At 40.8% G+C, this 18,622-nt stretch overlaps 1 protein-coding gene across 2 annotated transcripts in view; it reads left to right on the top strand.

Moving 5' to 3' along the window:
* LOC308627785 (uncharacterized protein) overlaps positions 1–18,622 on the top strand; it is a 347,900-nt gene that overhangs the window by 304,889 nt on the left and 24,389 nt on the right. For both annotated transcript variants that reach the window (XR_014017439.1, XM_081254172.1), the window contains exon 7: positions 1,652–1,743. The gene's annotated coding sequence lies outside the window, so the exon portion shown is untranslated. The remainder of the gene's footprint in view (positions 1–1,651; positions 1,744–18,622) is intronic.

Genomic DNA, 18,622 nt, shown 5'->3' with positions numbered 1-18,622 from the left:
GTTCACAGTTGAGTTGGAAAGAGAATGAATAACCTTAAAAATGAATATCGCTTGGGTTGCAACAAATATAACTAGAAGGGAAGTTGGACAATTTTAGGGTTAAGTCTGATTCAGAATGAGAATCACCTGGGGATATTTATAAGAATAAAGATGTCTATCCCCATTCCAGACTTACCAGTCCAGGATATCTTGGAGTATTACCCAAGGATATGTACATTTAAAGTGCTCTCTGGGTAATAATGATAATCAGTTTGGGAAACACCAGATGACCTTCAATGTCCTCTGAAAGCTTAGAAGTCTAGGATCCTATAATTGACTTTGGGAAGTTAAAAATGAAGAAACAATATGGGGGCCAAAAGTGTATACATATTCAGGCTTATCATGAATGAAACATGAAGTATTCTCTCCGACTCATTTCCAACCAAGTCAATGAAAATCTGTATCAGTAATATGCCTGTTACCCACAAGAGGGCTCCCTGGAAAAAAAACAAAAACAAAAGCAACTCAATCAAAATATTATAAAGCTTGATCTATTTAGAACCACCTCAATTATGTACTTATTCACTGCAAAACACACTTGCAGTATATTCTGGACAGTTTTTGAACCCTGTGTAAAGGGACTTACGCTAGATTACCAAGAAGGCCTTATTTAGTCTACAACTTTTTAAGCATAAAGCCAGAAGATTATTGTTAGAATATATGGTAACTTTATAATATATGGTAAGCAATAAAGACATCATCTTATAGTCCTCTTCATTTTCTGATTTTTTTCTTATAAAATCAGTTTTTACATAGCTCATCTATTTTCTTTACATTTTTAGCCTTGCATACTCTTAAGACTTAACCAGTATGTGGACAGGACCTATACAGAGTGTTAAGTTACTAACTCTGCCCTCAGTGACCTTGCTGAGGCACCAGTAAGGCCATTGAGGACAGAGTTAATATTTTTAAGTATCCAAATCTGGCCCCGGTCCCTGATTCCGTGGGACACCTGTCCAGAGTTTAATCTCCTGAAAGTGCAAAGAGGCAGGTCATTTTAGGGGCTGGCCAGCCTGCCTCTGTGGACACATCATTTAGGATTCAGAGTCACAACGGTTTTGCTCCACCTCCTCTTTCATTTGGCTGCTCTCCAATTACATATTATTCAGGAAGAGTCCCTGGATCTGTTTTAGCCTCAGGACAACATTTAAATTCATGTTACTGGAGGCATTCAGTTTCTGCAGTCAGGGGTTTCCGTAGAGCTGCCCCAGTTATGCATACTCATCTTCCCACTCTGACTCTGCATATCTGAGAGGTATCTCCTCATGCTCCGTGGGCAGCAGTTAAATGCTGTTTTCTGAGTGGCAGTGTCTCCACTCCTGAGTGCTGTCTGGCAGTGGCTCTTGTAGGTACCTTCCATATCTGGTCCTTCCTCATAGACCTGGCAGTACTTATCAGACCTCCAAATCACATTTGGATCAGTGGCATGAACTTCGTATGTTCCTTGGGTTGAAATGACATTGGTATGAGTTGGTGATCTGGGATTGGAATTCTCTGGGTAGAGAAGAGCTAATTCATTGACCGTAGCTGCCTTTTCCCCAAATCATGTGGTTACCTGGAGCAGAAGTGGCACTGACGTATTTACTGTAGCTAATTCTAATATCATTTGCAGGAGCAAAGAAGATAATCCCCTGGCTTCTGAGAGCACACGTATCAGCCGACAGATTAAATATGAGAATTATACTACCTGAATGGAGAAAGAAGGTAAATGAACTGTACAAACTCATTTAGAAGTGTATGGATCCTGTGTTGCAATATATATTGATTGGCTATTGTGGGACTTAAAACCTTAATCTGTTTGGCTAACATAACAGCATGCAAAGCTGCTGGGCATATCATTTACTGCCTATACATAACACAGTGCAGGGTAATGGCACTACCTATCTCAACCTTACAAGCATTCACTAAGCGCCTGTTCTGCGTCAGGTTTCATGCAGAGTTTATCAGGGGTTTTACAGGTGAGTAGAATCCCCTCTGGCACTCTAGCTGCCCTTGAGGAGCTCAGAGTGAACTGGAAAAGAGAAGGTGTATATAGGGAGATCAATGTGGACAGAGCATAATTAACAGCACTAACTATTCAAAAGAGCAGGATGGCCAGAGGAAGCTGCGGTTTCTTCAGGCCTCAGGGCTGAGACTTCTATGATGGGGTATAGGGGTAAGGCAGGAAGTCAAAAGGGCGGGGGGAACTGTACGGGCAGAGGTAGAATATATGCCTGAGGTCATTATTTATTTAAAAATTAATTAACTAATTAATTTAGGCTGCGTTGGGTCTTCGTTGCTGTGTGCGGGCTTTCTCTAGTTGCGGCGAGTGGGGGCTACTCTTCATTGTGGTGCGCGGGCTTCTCACTGCAGTGGCTTCTCTTGCTGTGGAGCACGGGCTCTAGGCGAATGGGCTTCAGTAGTTGTGGTACGTGGGCTCAGTAGTTGTGGCTTGCCGACTCTAGAGCACAGTCTCAGTAGTTGTGGCACGTGGGCTCAGTAGTTGTTGCTCACGGGCTCTAGGCGTGCAGGCTTCAGTAGTTGTGGCTCACAGGCTCAGTAGTTGTGGCTCACGGGTTCTAGAGTTCAGGCTCAGTAGTTGTGGTGCACAGGATCAGTTGCTTCGCGGCATGTGGGATCTTCCCGGACCAGGGCTCGAACCCGTGTCCCCTGCATTGGCAGGCAGATTCTTAACCACTGCGCCACTGGGGAAGCCCCCGCCTGAGGTCATTTTAAAGGATGCTAAGCGGCCAGCACATGGGATGTGACAACCACAACTGCCACCACATATCACACTCTTTATGGTTGTGCATTTCACACACAAAAATGCAGGCTGCCTCCTCTCAAGTCCTTGTCTCTTAAGAAGGAGCTCAACTGTTTCTGTCTTTAGGAGGCGTCACAAACTGTATGTGGTAGGAAGAACTTCAAGATGATCTCAAGGTCTCTGTCCCTTGTGGTCACTCCTGTGATTATGTTCCTTATTATATATCAAAAGGGAGATTATCCATGTGGCCCTAAATTACTCACATGAGCACTTGAAAAGCAGAGTTTTCTCAAGCTGCAGGCAGAAGGAAAGTCAAAGATTCCAAGGGTGAGAGGGAGTCAGTGGGCTTTACTGGTTTGAAGACAGAGGGGGCCACATGAGAAGGAATCTAGGCGACCTTAAGGAGCTGAGACATGCCCTTGCTGGTAGCCAGTGAGGAAATGGGGGCCTTAGTCCTACAGCCCACAGAGCTGAATTATGCCAACAGCCGGAATGAGCCAAGAAGTGGGTTCTTCCCCAGAGCCTCCAGGTTACAGCCCAGCCTGGCAGATACCTTGATGTTAGCTTTCTGATACCCAAAACGGAGAACTCAGTCAAGCCTGCTCGGACTTCTGACCTACATAATTGGGAGATAATACATAGGTATTGTTTAAGGACGCTGAGTTTGTGGTAATTTGTTATGCAGTAACAGAAAACTAATACACTACGTGTGCATGTTTGCATTATGCCTAGATTTCCTGTTAGGCATTTTAACTTGTCAGTTCCTTTACATGAACATTCTAAAATGACAGTGATATCTAAAGAAGAGTAATGCTGTCTTGTGTATAGATATAATATGCCTGTCTCTCCATCATTAAAGCACTATGGCTGCTTTTTGGGAGGTGTGGGTTGTTGCATGGATCCGCCTGTCCTCCTTGGACCTGCCTGTATGGAGACCATTTGTCTACATAAGGGAAATAGCTGTAGGAGCTACAGGAGAAAATCGTGGCCAAAATGGCCTGACATTAAATTCAGTTCTACATCTTAAATTGACTTTTTGATACCACTCAGTGAAATGTACTTTTAAATTCTTAGTTTTTTTATATTTTGATATTTCCATGTCACTCCAGTACATTTGTGCCTGCCCCTCTGGAAGAGTTGGTAATCTGCATGGTTTGCTTTATTCCACTTATTTTTATTCTGTAGAATACTTGAAGTGTTTTTGGGAGCCTGTGAGGACAGTTCCATACGTTTAATGCTTCCATAACAGACATTCCAGATGGCCTAACCATTTAGGACAGGAAATGCAGATCCCTGCCGCAAGAATTTTTGGAAGTCCTGCCATTTTCTCAGGATATGGCTGGGATGTGGGCCAGAACCCTGAAGGCTCAGACTTCTGCTAATACCTCTTTTTCCTTGCTGGGCTGCCAGAACTAGAGGAAACACTTTTTATTTTTCCTTCAGAATGAAGTTACAGCGTCAGCCTGAAATTTTTGTCGTCTTAGGAATCTAGTGCAGTATAGCTGCCCTTTCACTGGAGCTGGTTGATATGTCTTCAAAATCTTCGCTCTTTTCAGTTCTTGCAAAGTGTAACTCCTTCTCCCTTGTGATCCTACTTCTGCCAGAAGAATGAACAAGCACTGCTTTGAACTTTTGACCCAGTACTTTTAGTGCATTTGAATCCATTCCACACAGAGAAAATGGCCTTTGCCGTCACTAACTTACCCCTACTCATCAACTAACTGGTACCATATAAGGGTTCCCTGCAAGGCAGTCTGGGGTACACTTGACATAGCCAGGACAGGACTGTCAGATAGTATTTAGACTTCCTTATTAAACCCTAGGTATAGCATCACAACTTCCTAGCCCCCTGAGAGCTTCTACTGAACAACTCTGGCCCACTGGGCTTTCTCTGCCTGGAAGCTCTGTCCATTTTTGAAAGCTGCTTTTTGAAATTGGTAGGAGCTGTGCATTTAAAAGCCTTGTTTTGCTCTTTCTTGGAGAAAAAAGCAGGAATGCACTGTTCCTCAGTGCAACCTTCTCAGACAGCACCTCAACCAGGGGACAGGGATGTGGCCAGGAGGGGAAGGAAGAGGACTCTGTGCTCTGAAGTTTCACAAGTGGAGGATGGAAGCCCAATATAGAAGTATCCTGCTGTTGAGTTCCTACCTGTGACTACCATCTACCTTCTCTCCTTTTGTAAGAGGGAGGGCAGGCCTTTGCTTTCCAACTTTACTGGTTATAAAACTTTGGTTCAGAGAGATTGGTATTGCTTCTGAGCCCTAGGGTATCTCCCTTTAGGTTAGATTGTAAATGACTGTGAAATGTGTCTGTCTTTTGTGGTCTCAGTTTCTCCCAACAAATCTGCATCCAGTCACCTGATGAGTTACACATGATTGCTTTTCATCAACACCCACTTTCATTTTTCCCCATCCTTCAAGAAGTCCCTGGGGTCATTATGCAATTTAAAAGAGCAAACTTAAGAGCTTGGACATCTGTTGGTACCAGTGGAGCTAAATAAACATAATTTAGCATCAGCAAGAGCTGGATTTAAATGTGGTTTCATTTTTGGTTAAGCAATTTGTTGGAAGAATACTTCCAGAATACTATTTGTGTGCTTTTTTGCCTTTGGGTATTTTCTTAGCCTTTTTACTCTTACCTCAAATTGTAGTCCTTCTTCCTTTCTTATAAATCCTCAAAAAATTCTGCTACCTTAGTGAATAATTGTATGAAAAAGATGTAGGTCTCTAATATTAGCGGTTAACTGGGAGAAAAGTATTAAGTGGGCAAAAGGTGTCATCAACCTGATTTCTTTCAGGAAATGTGCAAAGAGGGAGCTGAGATAGAAACATGGTTTTGATTATGGAAAATTGTTTAGCTTATCTGAGCCTCAGTTTTCTCATCTGAAAATGGGGACTGATACTGTTGACCTTAGAGAATAGTTGTGAGAATTAAGTAAGATAATGTATATATAGAACCTTCCAAAGCTCTTGGCACATACTCATAATTGATTAAGTATCAGCACCTATCGCCTTAGTTCCCAGCCATGGTCAATAAACAAATTCTCCTTTGCTGAACCAAGCATCAGTGAGTTAGGTGCTTAGAGAAAAGAGAAAAGAATATATGAACCTCAACTTTGAAGAAATTTCAGTATGTTTAGTGACAAGATAAGGAACAACACAGACAAATTAAAATTTATGGGTCAATTTCTGCCCTATATTTCTCAGTATCCCAGTGAAATATTCAGTTCCCCTTCTCATCTCCAATGGGCTGTATCTTTTTGTGCAAACGTAGTTTCCACTGCTGTGAAGAAAGGGCCAACCAGTGGATGACGTCACTTTTCCCAGTGAGACATGCATTGACCAGACTCATACACACCCTTCTGTGGAAAGTTCAGCACATCATGGACACCTAGCATGAAGCCCACAGTATACTCTGTTGGGTGTTCATTATAGTGTTTAGTTTAGCATATGCTGTTTTCTTTTCTTTTTTATTAATTATAGAAAAGAAAAAATGATTCTGGGACAGTTCCAAGAGAAAATATTTGTTTCTACAATATTTAATCATTCAATTTCTCAACTAATGTTGACATTCCTAAGGCTTTCTTCAGGAACTTCCTCCCCAAAGCAGACAGTTCCTCTATAGGAGACTCTCAGTTCCTAGGTTTTAGATGCATTTCCATAATTTGGATGGTTCTCTACAGTGACAACAAATCAGTTGTACAGAACCACATATAAGTAAATTTGAAGCAGTTAAACAATAAAGTTCTAGTAAGTCAGCAGTAAGGGAAGGTTGTTTTTCTTGCATCCTTTTCGTTTTCTTTTTTTTTTTTCTTTTATTTATTATTCTTTTTGAGAGACCACTACTTTAGCCAATAGAATGTTCACTAGTGCAATACCCATAGGAAATAGCCATTAGGACATCCAAACAATGGAGAAGATACTTTAAGACAACAGTCAATTCAAACGTCTTTAAAAAATTTTTTTTTCTCCTAAAAACAAGGAGGTTTATAAAACGCACAAGCCTCCAAACACTCCCATGAAAACTATGCATGGATATTCAGATGTGAGTTTTAAACAGGAAAGAAGGCATTGACAAAGTCCGTTTTCATTTCATGTTTAGTTAATGACAATAGGAAAATAAAAATAGAATAAAAATAATACCTATCATTTTGCATTTTTACTGTGTGTTAGGAACTATTCTGAGTGATTTATATTTATTAACTTCTAAAATTCTGGCTACTCCATAAATATTCCATTTTACAAGTGAGGAAACTGAGGCACAGCAAAGTTAAGTAATCTGCCTAAGATTATACAGACTGCAGAGCTGGGTTTTTATAACTGCCTCTGAGCAAGATAAATGGAGTTTAAATATAGTTCTTTGGCCATATGCAAATGTGGAGAATGAGTATCACTCCATGCTAGTATATAAACTGAGAAGCAAGGATGTGAGCTAGGACATGAACTGTCTACCACAGCCTGTAAGGACTCATGTGTAATGTAGAGTTAACATGTAAAACATAACCAGGTCAGGGTCACCAGAAGAAGATTGGATGCAGCCGGAAAAACTCTCCTGCCATCACTGGGGCACTCAGTCTAGTTCTCACATCTGTGACAGGTATTGTACTGGGACTTCCTATTTTGCACCATGAACTTCTTAAGAGAAGTAGCCATGAGCATCCTTCATGGATTCTCCATAAGAAAATTGTAAGCTCCTCTAGGTCAAAAGTTACGTCTTAGTCATCTCTTTCCATCTCTTTCCTTTGAATCCAGGCCTAGCAATGTGCTTGAATGGCACGCATTAGGTGGTCAGCAAATGGTAGGTTAAGTGTTGAGTGCCTATCATAGGTTCAAGAATATGTTTACTTTGCAAACATTTGATTTTCTGATAAATCAAGGAGCATGAGACATACCCTTGGGGAAATAACAGTGGCTATCCTTCACTAAGCTCTTCCTCTGCCTACCCTGACGGACATTCCTGATTATGGTGAGCTTTGTGGCTGTAAAAATGGGCACAGTATATAAATATTTAAAGAAAACATAAAGAAAAATAAGTTGGAAAGTGATTAATGGAGTTAATTTTCTAATTATATAATAACAGCATTATGTCAAAAGTACGTCATTAAAAAAAGATTACCTGTAATTAAATTTTAAATTTGATTGAAGAATGTTGAATTCATTACTGCATCGAGGAGCTCCCAGGATCATTCTTTTCTCCTATTAATTCTGTTTCTTTGAGGACAAACCTTCATTTCATTTGTAAACATATTTTTTTATTTTAAAAAAATTTGTATTTTAAAAATATTCAACCAAAGAATCAGCTACAGATAAGAGATTACAATGTTAGAGGATAAAAGAATTGTTCGTTTCTATAAAAGGCAGAACTAGGGGCTGGTATCTAAGTTCAGCTCTATTCGTCATTATCTCCCTCTAAAATGGGAATGTATGGGAAGAAATGCTGAATACCACCCACCTGAGAGAGTAGACAGACTCCAGTAACCACTAAGACAATTGAAGAGCGTGAAAAATTATAGTTCTTATCTTTCAATGAGTGCTCTTTGTGTTTATACAAATGTAGGCGAGGTACTCTAAGTAGTTGACCCATCTGGATCCTTTACTAGTTTTTAGGTTTCCCTGGAAACTCCTTAACTATATAGCTCAATGAGAATTGGTAAATAAGAAGTAATCACTGCACTTACAGTTGTAGAGTGTGGACATCCACACCATGGAAGAGGAAAGCACAGGAGTCAGAACAGCTTTCCTCCTAACTCTCCCCAAGGTAGGCTGGCCAACATATAACTTCTCTCTGCGAATTCACAGCATAAGGAGTGTACCTTCCTCTCCACTTCACAGGGTGGTTCTGGTTGTCAAATGAGTAATGTTTATGACTGTCTATCTTAGAACCCAGAAGGTATTTTCCAGGTATAGGTTATCAGATCAACAAGGCCTAACCCATAGTTGCCTTGTCCTGGACAACAGGACGCCAGCTAGCCTGACACGTATCCTTTTCAAATGCTTAAGGTATGAGACACGTGTTATGTTTTTCATAATTCCAGTTGCCATCAAGAATTGTTGATGACTTAGAGAGAACACTGATTTTCCTGGTGGTGTTTACATGCATGCTTTCTGCAGCCATTAGTGGTCCTCATAGAACTGATGGCTTTTTGAACCATGTCAGTGAGATTGTTGATTCTTGGAAGGGTCTTAATCTAGGAAAACATTTTAAATGTTTGCTATTGGCTTTTTTTTTTTAATGTTGCGCTTTCTTTTAATTTATTTATTTTTATTTTTGGCTGTGTTGGGTCTGTTTCTGTGTGAGGGCTTTCTCTAGTTGTGGCAAGCGGGGGCCACTCTTCATCGCAATGCATGGGCCTCTCACTGTCGTGGCCTCTCTTGTTGCGGAGCACAGGCTCCAGACGCGTGGGCTCAGTAGTTGTGGCTCACAGGACTAGCCGCTCTGCGGCATGTGGGATCTTCCCAGACCAGGGCTCAAACCCGTGTCCCCTGCATTAGCAGGCAGATTCTCAACCACTGCACCACCAGAGAAGCCCGTGACTGGCTTCTTTTATTAACATATAATGTAGCAACAGGATTGAAAAATTCAAGCATTGTGTGATTGCCTGGAGATCTCAAAGTAAAAATCAATGTGGCTAATCTATTTAATGTCATGAAACACACACACACACACACACGCACGCACGCACGCACGCACGCACGCACGCGCGCGCGCGCGCGCGAAGTCAGTTAAGATTCGTTACCAAGAAGGCGATCTTGTGGGAACGTGCTCTGCTGTGCCAGCCAGCCTTCCAGCCCGTTCCCTGCCCTTATGTGACCAGCTGTCTTAGCCAGAATCTAACATGCCAACCTCCCTGTGGCTCCTTTAGTGCTTCCTCAGCCCCACTCTGGCCCTATTTCCCTGCCTTGTCACATACAAGTTTCTGGTACCTTCCTCTCTTCATTCTGTAGCTTCTTCCCCGAATAACCCAGGAGACTGGAAAAACTATCAGTCAGCTCTTTATAATTCTTTGTGAAGTATGCATCCTACCATCAGGCAAGAAATTAGAGCTGTAATATCCTTATGAATACAAGCTTAGTAATGGCTTATAATGTCTAGGGCACTGGGCATGGAAAAGTGACAGACAATAATTTTAAAAACTGAGATAACTAACATTTAAATGTCCAAAGTGATAGTGAATCAGACACAGCTTACTTACCACAAAATTAACAAGCAAAAGAATGACCCATAAGTATCTCACCCCCTCCAGCACACACTTTTAATTAACAGAAACTCGTTCACCTCTTTTTTTTCACATCCAGAGTGAACACAGTATGTCCTTAAATAGTCATATCTTTTTTAAAAAATATTGATATAGGCAAGAGTAATTAAATTGTAGCGTGGACAATAATCTAGTCACAGTGAGGAAAACCTCTCAAGTAATAATTTTGGAATTCCTACTAAGTTATCAAAAGAAGGAGAAAAATCCAATTCCATTTTTCTTTATGAATCCGTCTAGTCCTATGGAAAACAATGAAATACACTATTAAGGCAGATAAGTCTGGGTGTCCCTTGGTGATAAGAGAGCCACGAGGGGAAATGAAACAGGGCAAGAAAGTGGGATCACTTTTATATCCAAATTTCAAAATGGGTGGCTAAAGGGTAACCAGTAGTTATAATGCCGAATTTCAGAAAAGTCTATTGAGGCAATCTCCAAAGTCTGAGGGAGTTAATCTGAGCTTTGGGCATCTTATTAATAAGAAGTTATCAAGGTATCCACCAAGCAATGTCTCTCTCCATCAGGCAGTGACTTTGGAAGCTTTGCCTAATACATATACACACACATAGCATATACACATTTAGTGATACTAGCAATCTAGACAAGAAGTGATTAATGATACAGTCTACAGGGTATGGAGGGCTTGGCACCTCTGTCTGGTACGTGCTAAGGCAAATGAAATGCTGCCCATGGAGGAGACCATCTTACCTCTATACTGATCATATATATGTACATGTTCTATATCTATACAGTATTATACTGTTCTAGGTATGAAAAGGTAGAAGACGTATGGGTTGTACAGGTAGGTTTGAAAACTAGGTTTTGTGCATGGGCACATTTTTATCCTCCCCTACCAAGCATCCTGCCCCACCAACCTCATTACAGAGCACAGAAAGCTGTGAGGGCATCTGTCCTATCCTTGCTGACATCTTTGTACAAGTATTTATCAGTCACAGAGCAGCTAAACAGTTCAGGCAGTTAGAGAGGAGACTTAGATGGGTGTGAGCAGTGTAGCCTGGACTAGACATACACTGCCTGCTGGGAGGATATGAGACCACTGTGGAAAATGAGCTTCCTGAGAAACACTCCACCACTGCATCCAAGACCTTTCTTTCTTCTCCCTTGAAATGCCTAAAATCCAATCATAAAATACCTCTCCTTTGAGTGGTGCATGGTGCAACCCAAAGAACATGAAGGCATATTCCTGACAAGCTGCCAGTAGTTACTCCATGAGAAAGTTCTCCCATTATGGAGGTGGCAAAGCCAGGGAGAGTTCAGCCAGAGCTGTGACCTACAGCATTCTTCATCTGCCACAAAACTATTAACTAGAATTAATTTTGTAGTAAAAATTATGATAAACATATTGCGAAGTGACTTACACAATGTTCCTTGCCTCTCCATTTTCCACATTTAATCCTCATAACACCTTTATAATATAGGTATGATTTTACTCATTTTGCAGATAAAGCAACCAAAACTCAGAGTATAAGGATCGTGCCTTAAATTACCCAGTTTATTGATGGTAAAGCCAAAAATGGGACTCAGATATCTTAATCTAATTTTATCTTCAGTAATTCTAGAAATGTGGATCAGGAGACCTACATTCTTGTCCTGGATCTGATTCCAGATCACTGCTTGGCTTGGAACCAGCCACTTACCCATTCTTTGATTCTTCCCATATTTAGCAAAAATAAGATGAAACAGATAAGCACTACTTTTCCTCCCAAGTTTCCATTTGGGAGCATCTATACTACTAAGAAACTGAAATCTAACCATTCACATTCTGATTTCTCTTAAGGCAATGGAGATTCTCTAATATAAATCAGACTTAAACTAAGGAGATGAAGCTCCTTTAGGAGGATGTGGGGCATCACCAGCTAATCAAGGGTTAATTGATGACTATCAAATTTTAAACAAGCTTTAGAAATTTGGAAATAATGTCACCAATTTACTTGAGGAAGGCAATAAACAATGTAAACATTCCATTTGTTTATTAATTACTTACAAGGAACTGAGCTAGACATTTAGAATCAGATATTAATGTAGGATGCCCCCAGTGAGTGAAACCAGCCAATTAAAATGAATGCAATACAATTCATGGTACAGGAATGTATGCATGAGATTTCCATGTAGGGATTTGCTAGAAATTTTATAGAAGAGTTAATGTTTGAATTGGATATAAAATTATCAGGAGTGATTTCCAATTCGATATAGGTATGGAAATAGGGACCTCTAAGCAGAGGAAATAGCATGTGCAAATGCATGGAAAATATGCATGACCATAGCTTAGAACACAGATTTAGAAAAACTCAAAAAGTGATGCTAGGGAAGTATGCTAGGACTTGGTTGTAAGATACCTTTTTGCTATGCCAGAGGGTCTATCTGGCAATAGAGAGCTAGCAGAGTGAAACAAACAAACAAACAAACAAAAACATCTTAATTTAAAACAACAACAACAAAAACAACTTTCCATGGAATTTATTCGTCAACTTTTGTGAAGTTTCTGAAGTCTAGGTCACGTTACCGTCTCAAAACAGAGATAGATGATACACTGCAAAGTGTCCCAACCAGCCAGTTTTGGATAATCATAGAATACAAGGATTCACAAACATGATCGTAAGCCCAATTGCTGAGTTGCTTTCAATGGTTATTTTGTCAATAAGAAAACACTGCAAATATGACCAGTGAAAGAAGAAAAGAATCACTAACACACTTAAGGGAGAGAATATGAAGAAATAAACCCTACGGAAATCTGAAAAATGAATGTATTTAAGGGACTTCAGGGAGAAGAGATGATCAGACCGATTTTTACTGACAGGCTGTCAATTTGTAATACTCTTTTAAAAACTGGCAAAAACAAAGCTATGACACAAACAGAGCAGAAATGATTTGAAGACGTAATGCTTTTGTAGTGGAGTTTAAAGGCTCTCGGAAATCTTTTTTGAGAAAATTGAAGACCTCACACAAAGACAAGGTAGCCTGTGGAATGGCCAATTCTAAGTAGAAGACTGCATTTGGGTCATTTTCCAGGGAAAGGAACTGGATTCGTCTTGGAGTCAGTCACCCTCTGTTTGGTCACCCCTTAGAACAGATGCTCTCTAAGCAGCTCTGGGACTTTCTTCAGACTCTGGCCATCAAGCCCCAGCTGAATGAGTCTACCCACCCCCTCTGGATCTCTGAAAGGATGAGTACATGAGTCATAATTGAAGAAAGAAAAAGGTGCTAATAGTTCAGTTTGAGGTCACAGCTGTATGTAAAGGATATGGGAGGAGAACATTATCCATTGATTTCTTACATCCTTCCTGTGGACCAGCAATTTAAACAAGCATATCCAGTAGTCCTGGAAGGTCTTGCTCTTGGAAGGTGCCTAGATACCAGCAAAGCCATGAATGCCGCAGGGGACATCAAGGAGGCAAGACCACAAAAGTGGGAGATGCAGGAGAGCTGGGATACAGACTCTGGCATCACCACATGATGCTCCCCATCCTGGGTAAGAAGAAACAAAAATGATTTTACTGACCTGGGGTTCACTCTCTAGCTGCAGCCTAGCCCCTTGCCAACCCTTTCCATGCTAATTTCTTGAAAGGTTTTCTACTTTCTGTTCAGTTTCTTCACCTTCCATTCACAACTCAGTGCACTTTGCCAGAAGTGCTTTTATCTGGGTACCAGTGACCTTCAGATTGCCAAAGCCAATGACCTTTTTAATTTGTCTTACTAGACCTTTTTGTATTACTTGATATTACACCTTTCTCCTCTTGTTTCATGATAACAGCTAGTATTATTGAGTGTTAAATATTTGCCAGGCACTGTGCTAAACATGCATTTAACACTGTACTTTTTTTTTCTGAAATGCAAATGTGGCATATTCCCTGGTGAACAGACTAGGGCATATGTTATATAGCAGAAGCTGAGTGGAGAGTCCTCTTGGGGCTCTGTGGACCTAGGGATACCCTGTTCAAGATTCCAAACCCCCTCTGCTGGTGATGCTGAGTCTCTGATCTTATTCTCTGGCTGGATGGCTTTAGGAAGGGGGCAGAGCCCCCAGATAAAGTCTTCAGAGAAGCAGGGACTAACTCACCCGGCAATAACAGGTGCTGGGACATGCCTCCGACCTGAGGTTTATTCAGTCACTGCCTGTTGCCCATTCCCATTCTGCTTCTCTCCCTAATAATTTTTGCTCTGAACTTTGCGTGGTCACAAGGAGAAAAGGTCTCTTCTGTGTGGGAAGCTAAGACAGGTAATACTATAAGGCAACCACGTTACACACAACTTCAGTTTTATTCTAAGGAGCAAGGGCCATACAGATAATCCAGTGGTGAGTCAGTGAAGCCCAGAGAAAACAGAAATGGAGTGTGTTTGCTGACATTGATGGGCCACCAATAAAAGAGAAGCTAATGCTTGATGCAGCATGAATGCCAATGATGATATTCTTTGGTCTGGCACATACGCACAGCCAGAGCCCTAAAGCTCTGAGGTCATATGTCAACCACACTTGGTTCCCTACATGCTCTGGAGTCTCCCTGTGTCTTTAAAGGCAGTTTCTTTATAGTTTTCATTAGCATGGAAAACAAGTTGCCAGTGCTCTTTCTCTTGGCCTCTAGTGATATTTACTGGAAATACCTTCAAGTCCAACTGAAATAAAATTTCCTCAGATTTATTTCTATTTAAAGACATTACTTATGTAGAAGGGTAATATATTTCCTCTCTACTTTCATGTATTAATGTCACCACATTATTTTCCCCCCTCAATTCTTTTTACTTAATAGCAGAAAAGTAATGAATTCAGGGAAAATTCACTTTACATAAAATTCTATGAGTCTTTTCGCTGGGCCTGGAGATATGAATTCTGCAAGATTGCACTCAGGAGTCAGCAGTCCTGCTCAGTACACAGGTGGGTGCAATCAAGGCAGATCTCAGGACAGTCAACATGGATGGTAATAGAGGTTTCCTTTGTTTGGTTCTCTCTGCTGTGCTGTGCCTTGGTCTACAAACTTTGTGGAACTTACCCCATTGGATCTTCATAACAGCTCTTTGAGGTCAGTATTAATCAGTCCTATGTTACAGATAAAAGTTGAGCTAAAAGAAATAGAAAATAGGGCTTCCCTGGTGGCGCAGTGGTTGAGAGTCTGCCTGCCGATGCAGGGGATACGGGTTCGTGCCCCGGTCCGGGAAGATCCCACATGCCGTGGAGCGGCTGGGCCTGTGAGCCATGGCCGCTGAGCCTGCGCGTCCGGAGGCTGTGCTCCGCAGCAGGAGAGGCCACAACAGTGAGAGGCCCGCGTACCGCAAAAAAAAAAAAAAAAAAAGAAATAGAAAATGTCCAAGACCACACCATTGCTCCGAGGTAGAATCATTGTTTACACTCATGTCTGTCTTACTCCGAAGCTCTTGTTCTCTCTTCTGTGCCATGCTGTCTCTGCCTTTACATTTCCACAGCTGGTATCTATGTTATTTATGAGTTCATGGTTTCAGCTTAGGTGGAGGGAGGAGTGAGCTAGACACACCAAAAGATAATTACCTGGGCAGAACGCATATGCTCATGATCATTGAGTGTTTATCATACCCTGAGCTTTCTTTTTAAGAGTGATTGCCGGTTCACTCTCAAATTTGAATGAAAAATATATCAACAGTGTTAGAAATGATAACCCTGGGATTATTTAGTTCTTAAACTTGGCTGCATTTTGGAATTACCTAGGGTGTTTCAAACAATGTGCTTAGTTAGGCAACAACCTGTACCAATTATTTGAGAATCTCTAGGAATGGGACCCAAGCATCAGTAATTTCTTAAACACTCCAGCTGATTGCAGTGTGGAGCCAGATTCCAGTGCAACATGATATGAAATGTCCTACGATAAGGGCCATAACCTGACATAGGGTAGAGATTTATTCTGAGGGAGTAGAGACCTGGAAACTGAACAATTTGGACAAAGTTGATTCTTCCCAAAATATAATCTGTAATATATGTCACAATTAGTGACATAGACATACTAGTAAAACTTGAATATCAGAAACACAGGGCCCATTGTCAAATACATTTATAAAGTGCTGACTAACGGCACAGGTGTTTGTTGTTGTTGTTACTGTTTTAACTTCGGGTCTTTTAAGAGCCTTTACAGTTCTAGCGTGTGTTATATCTATCAAGTATGTAGCACTTTCTAGCTTTATGTCCCTGTTTGCTGTTTGTTTTACGTTTGGTAGAACTAGTGTTTCATGGAGCACATTCTGGGAACAACAACTACAAAGTGTCGACAAAACTAAGAACAGCTTATTTTGAAGTCTAGGCAGCCTGTGTGTTTCTTTAAATACATTTGATCCACACAACAATATTATGCTTAGGAATTAGCATATGCATTTTATGGATGAGGAAATTGATGCTCTGATACTTACCTTGGTTAAGTTCACACGATAAATAACAGAACTGGAATTCAAATCAGGTCTATGATTGTTAATTCAACAATGTATCTTTGTATTCACAGCCTCTCAGATTTTCTCGGTAAAGTCCCTTGCCCCTCCAGGTTGAGCGTAAATAGCAGTTACCACACTACAGCAATACTGACCACTGCTAAGTACTTTGCACTCTTTTAAACAGTTGAATGTTGAGGTTAAATTTTCCTATTAAAATCTCTCTGACTTCTGTGTATCTGACTAAATACACTTTGTCTGCATTGCAGACTTTGTGTGCATTGCAGAATCATTGCTCACGATCACCTTTCTGCCCCTCTGTGACTTCCCTAAGAAATGCCCTATCTAACCAATGCCTCACATTGCTTACAGCCCTTTTCCTGCTTCCCAGAGTTCTTAAATTCTTAGGTAGTGTCCTCAAACAAACAAGCAGTGGTGACACCAGCTCATTTTCTTCTTCTTTTAATAATTGGATGACTGTGCAGGGTGCTACAGGAATATGCATGAGAGCTTAATTATATTCTCTGCCTCGGTGAGTGAATGCCGGCTAGCAAGAAGCCTCTGCCTATGGTGTAAAACATCACAGAGATCAGACTGGTTCCCCTTGCATTTGCACGTGGCTGATATTCAGCTCTCTCCATACACAGGCTGACAGGTGAAGCCAGTTATCTGAAAAGGTGTCAGTGTCCTGTTGGCGTCTGCATGTGTCTTGACTTTACACTCATAGCAAACTCAGTAGCAGGCTGAGCAACCCAGATCTTCTCTTGATCTGGACGAGTCAGTGATGCAGCCTGGAAAATACAAAACCACTTCATTTTTCTGGAATCACAAGAAAATCATCTACTACTATGAGCAACATCCTCAGATTATCAAAACACGTTTTTCAGTGCCCAAAAGTTAAGCACATTCAACATTTTCAGATATGAAAAATCTCTCAATATAAACAAAAGGCTTTCTTAATACAACATTCACATATTGGGCACCAACTATGTCCCAAGCACTATGACAATTATTAGGGACAAAAATAAGGGTAAAAAGTTAGATGTTATGTGAAGGGTCAGGAGCATTTCCTTTAGATGAAGCACAGATTTTAACTTGGGGCCTCATTGCTACCTCCACTCGTGACTACTCAGAAGAACTTTTTCTTCTCTCTCGGCTATGGTCTATATAGGTGAGGCTGCTGGTTAAGTGACCTTGAGAAAAGAGGGCGTTTTTGTAGATACACTGCCATTCATTCCATAAACATTCCCCACATATCCCCATATCCGTCCATATGCATACAGCACACTTTAGTCACTCTCTGTACTATGTTAAATCAAACAAAGTGCTTTCCCTTTTAGCAGGAGAGACACAAGCTAATCAAATCATGGATAGAGGCACATACAAAGGACAGTGGGAACATCAGAACTATATCTACATTCAAATCGTCATATGTTTTTGCAATTTCCAGGTATCCGGCAGCGGCAGAGCTGTACGTGGCAACCAGAATCAAATTAGCAGAGTCCACAGAGCCCCTGATATGCTCCTGTTTAAATTAGTGCAGCTTCTTCTATCACGGAAGGAACTGACATCATTTCTATTCACTTGTACGCTCACCAGCCTCCTTAATACAGCTTCAGGAACTAAATGTTTCCCAGTAGACAATGCAGGTGTCACTTCTGAGAAATGCACACACTCTGTTAACACTAAAGGTGGCAGCCAATTCTGGGACTATAATTGGAGCTTTTCTTCTCCATTCCAGTTGCATGATTTCTCTTTCTCTTCAGTGACTTCCCTAACTTTATAAATGAATACAAAGGCTCAGCCACATGCTACAGCAAAGATATTTGCTTAATCCCTTTAGCCATCTGTAAAGCAAGAGTAATACACTCTAGCAACGCATCAGTAGTGAGTGTGCATGTATGTGTGTGCATGTCTGCATGCATGTCTGTGTGCATTAGGGCATAATGCAGACAATATTCCCAATGAAGCCCACCAGAAAGCACATTGTGTTTTTTTTTAAAGATTTAAATAATACAGGGCAAAGCCATGGCTTGTGAGTCTAAAATAACCCTTTAAATTGCTTATTCTCATTGCTCACTTGCACATGAATGTGATCATTGATCATTAATTTTGACTCTAGATGAACAATACTTAAGAAAGTCTACTGTATGCAATTCTAGAATTTGCTTTAGCCAAGTTCAAAT

Source organism: Mesoplodon bidens, assembly GCF_964165515.1.
Source record: "Mesoplodon bidens genome assembly, chromosome: 14".
Taxonomy (NCBI): Eukaryota; Metazoa; Chordata; class Mammalia; order Artiodactyla; family Ziphiidae; genus Mesoplodon; species Mesoplodon bidens.
Note: the sequence above shows the minus strand (reverse complement) of the source record. Positions and strands in the feature narration are given on the sequence as shown.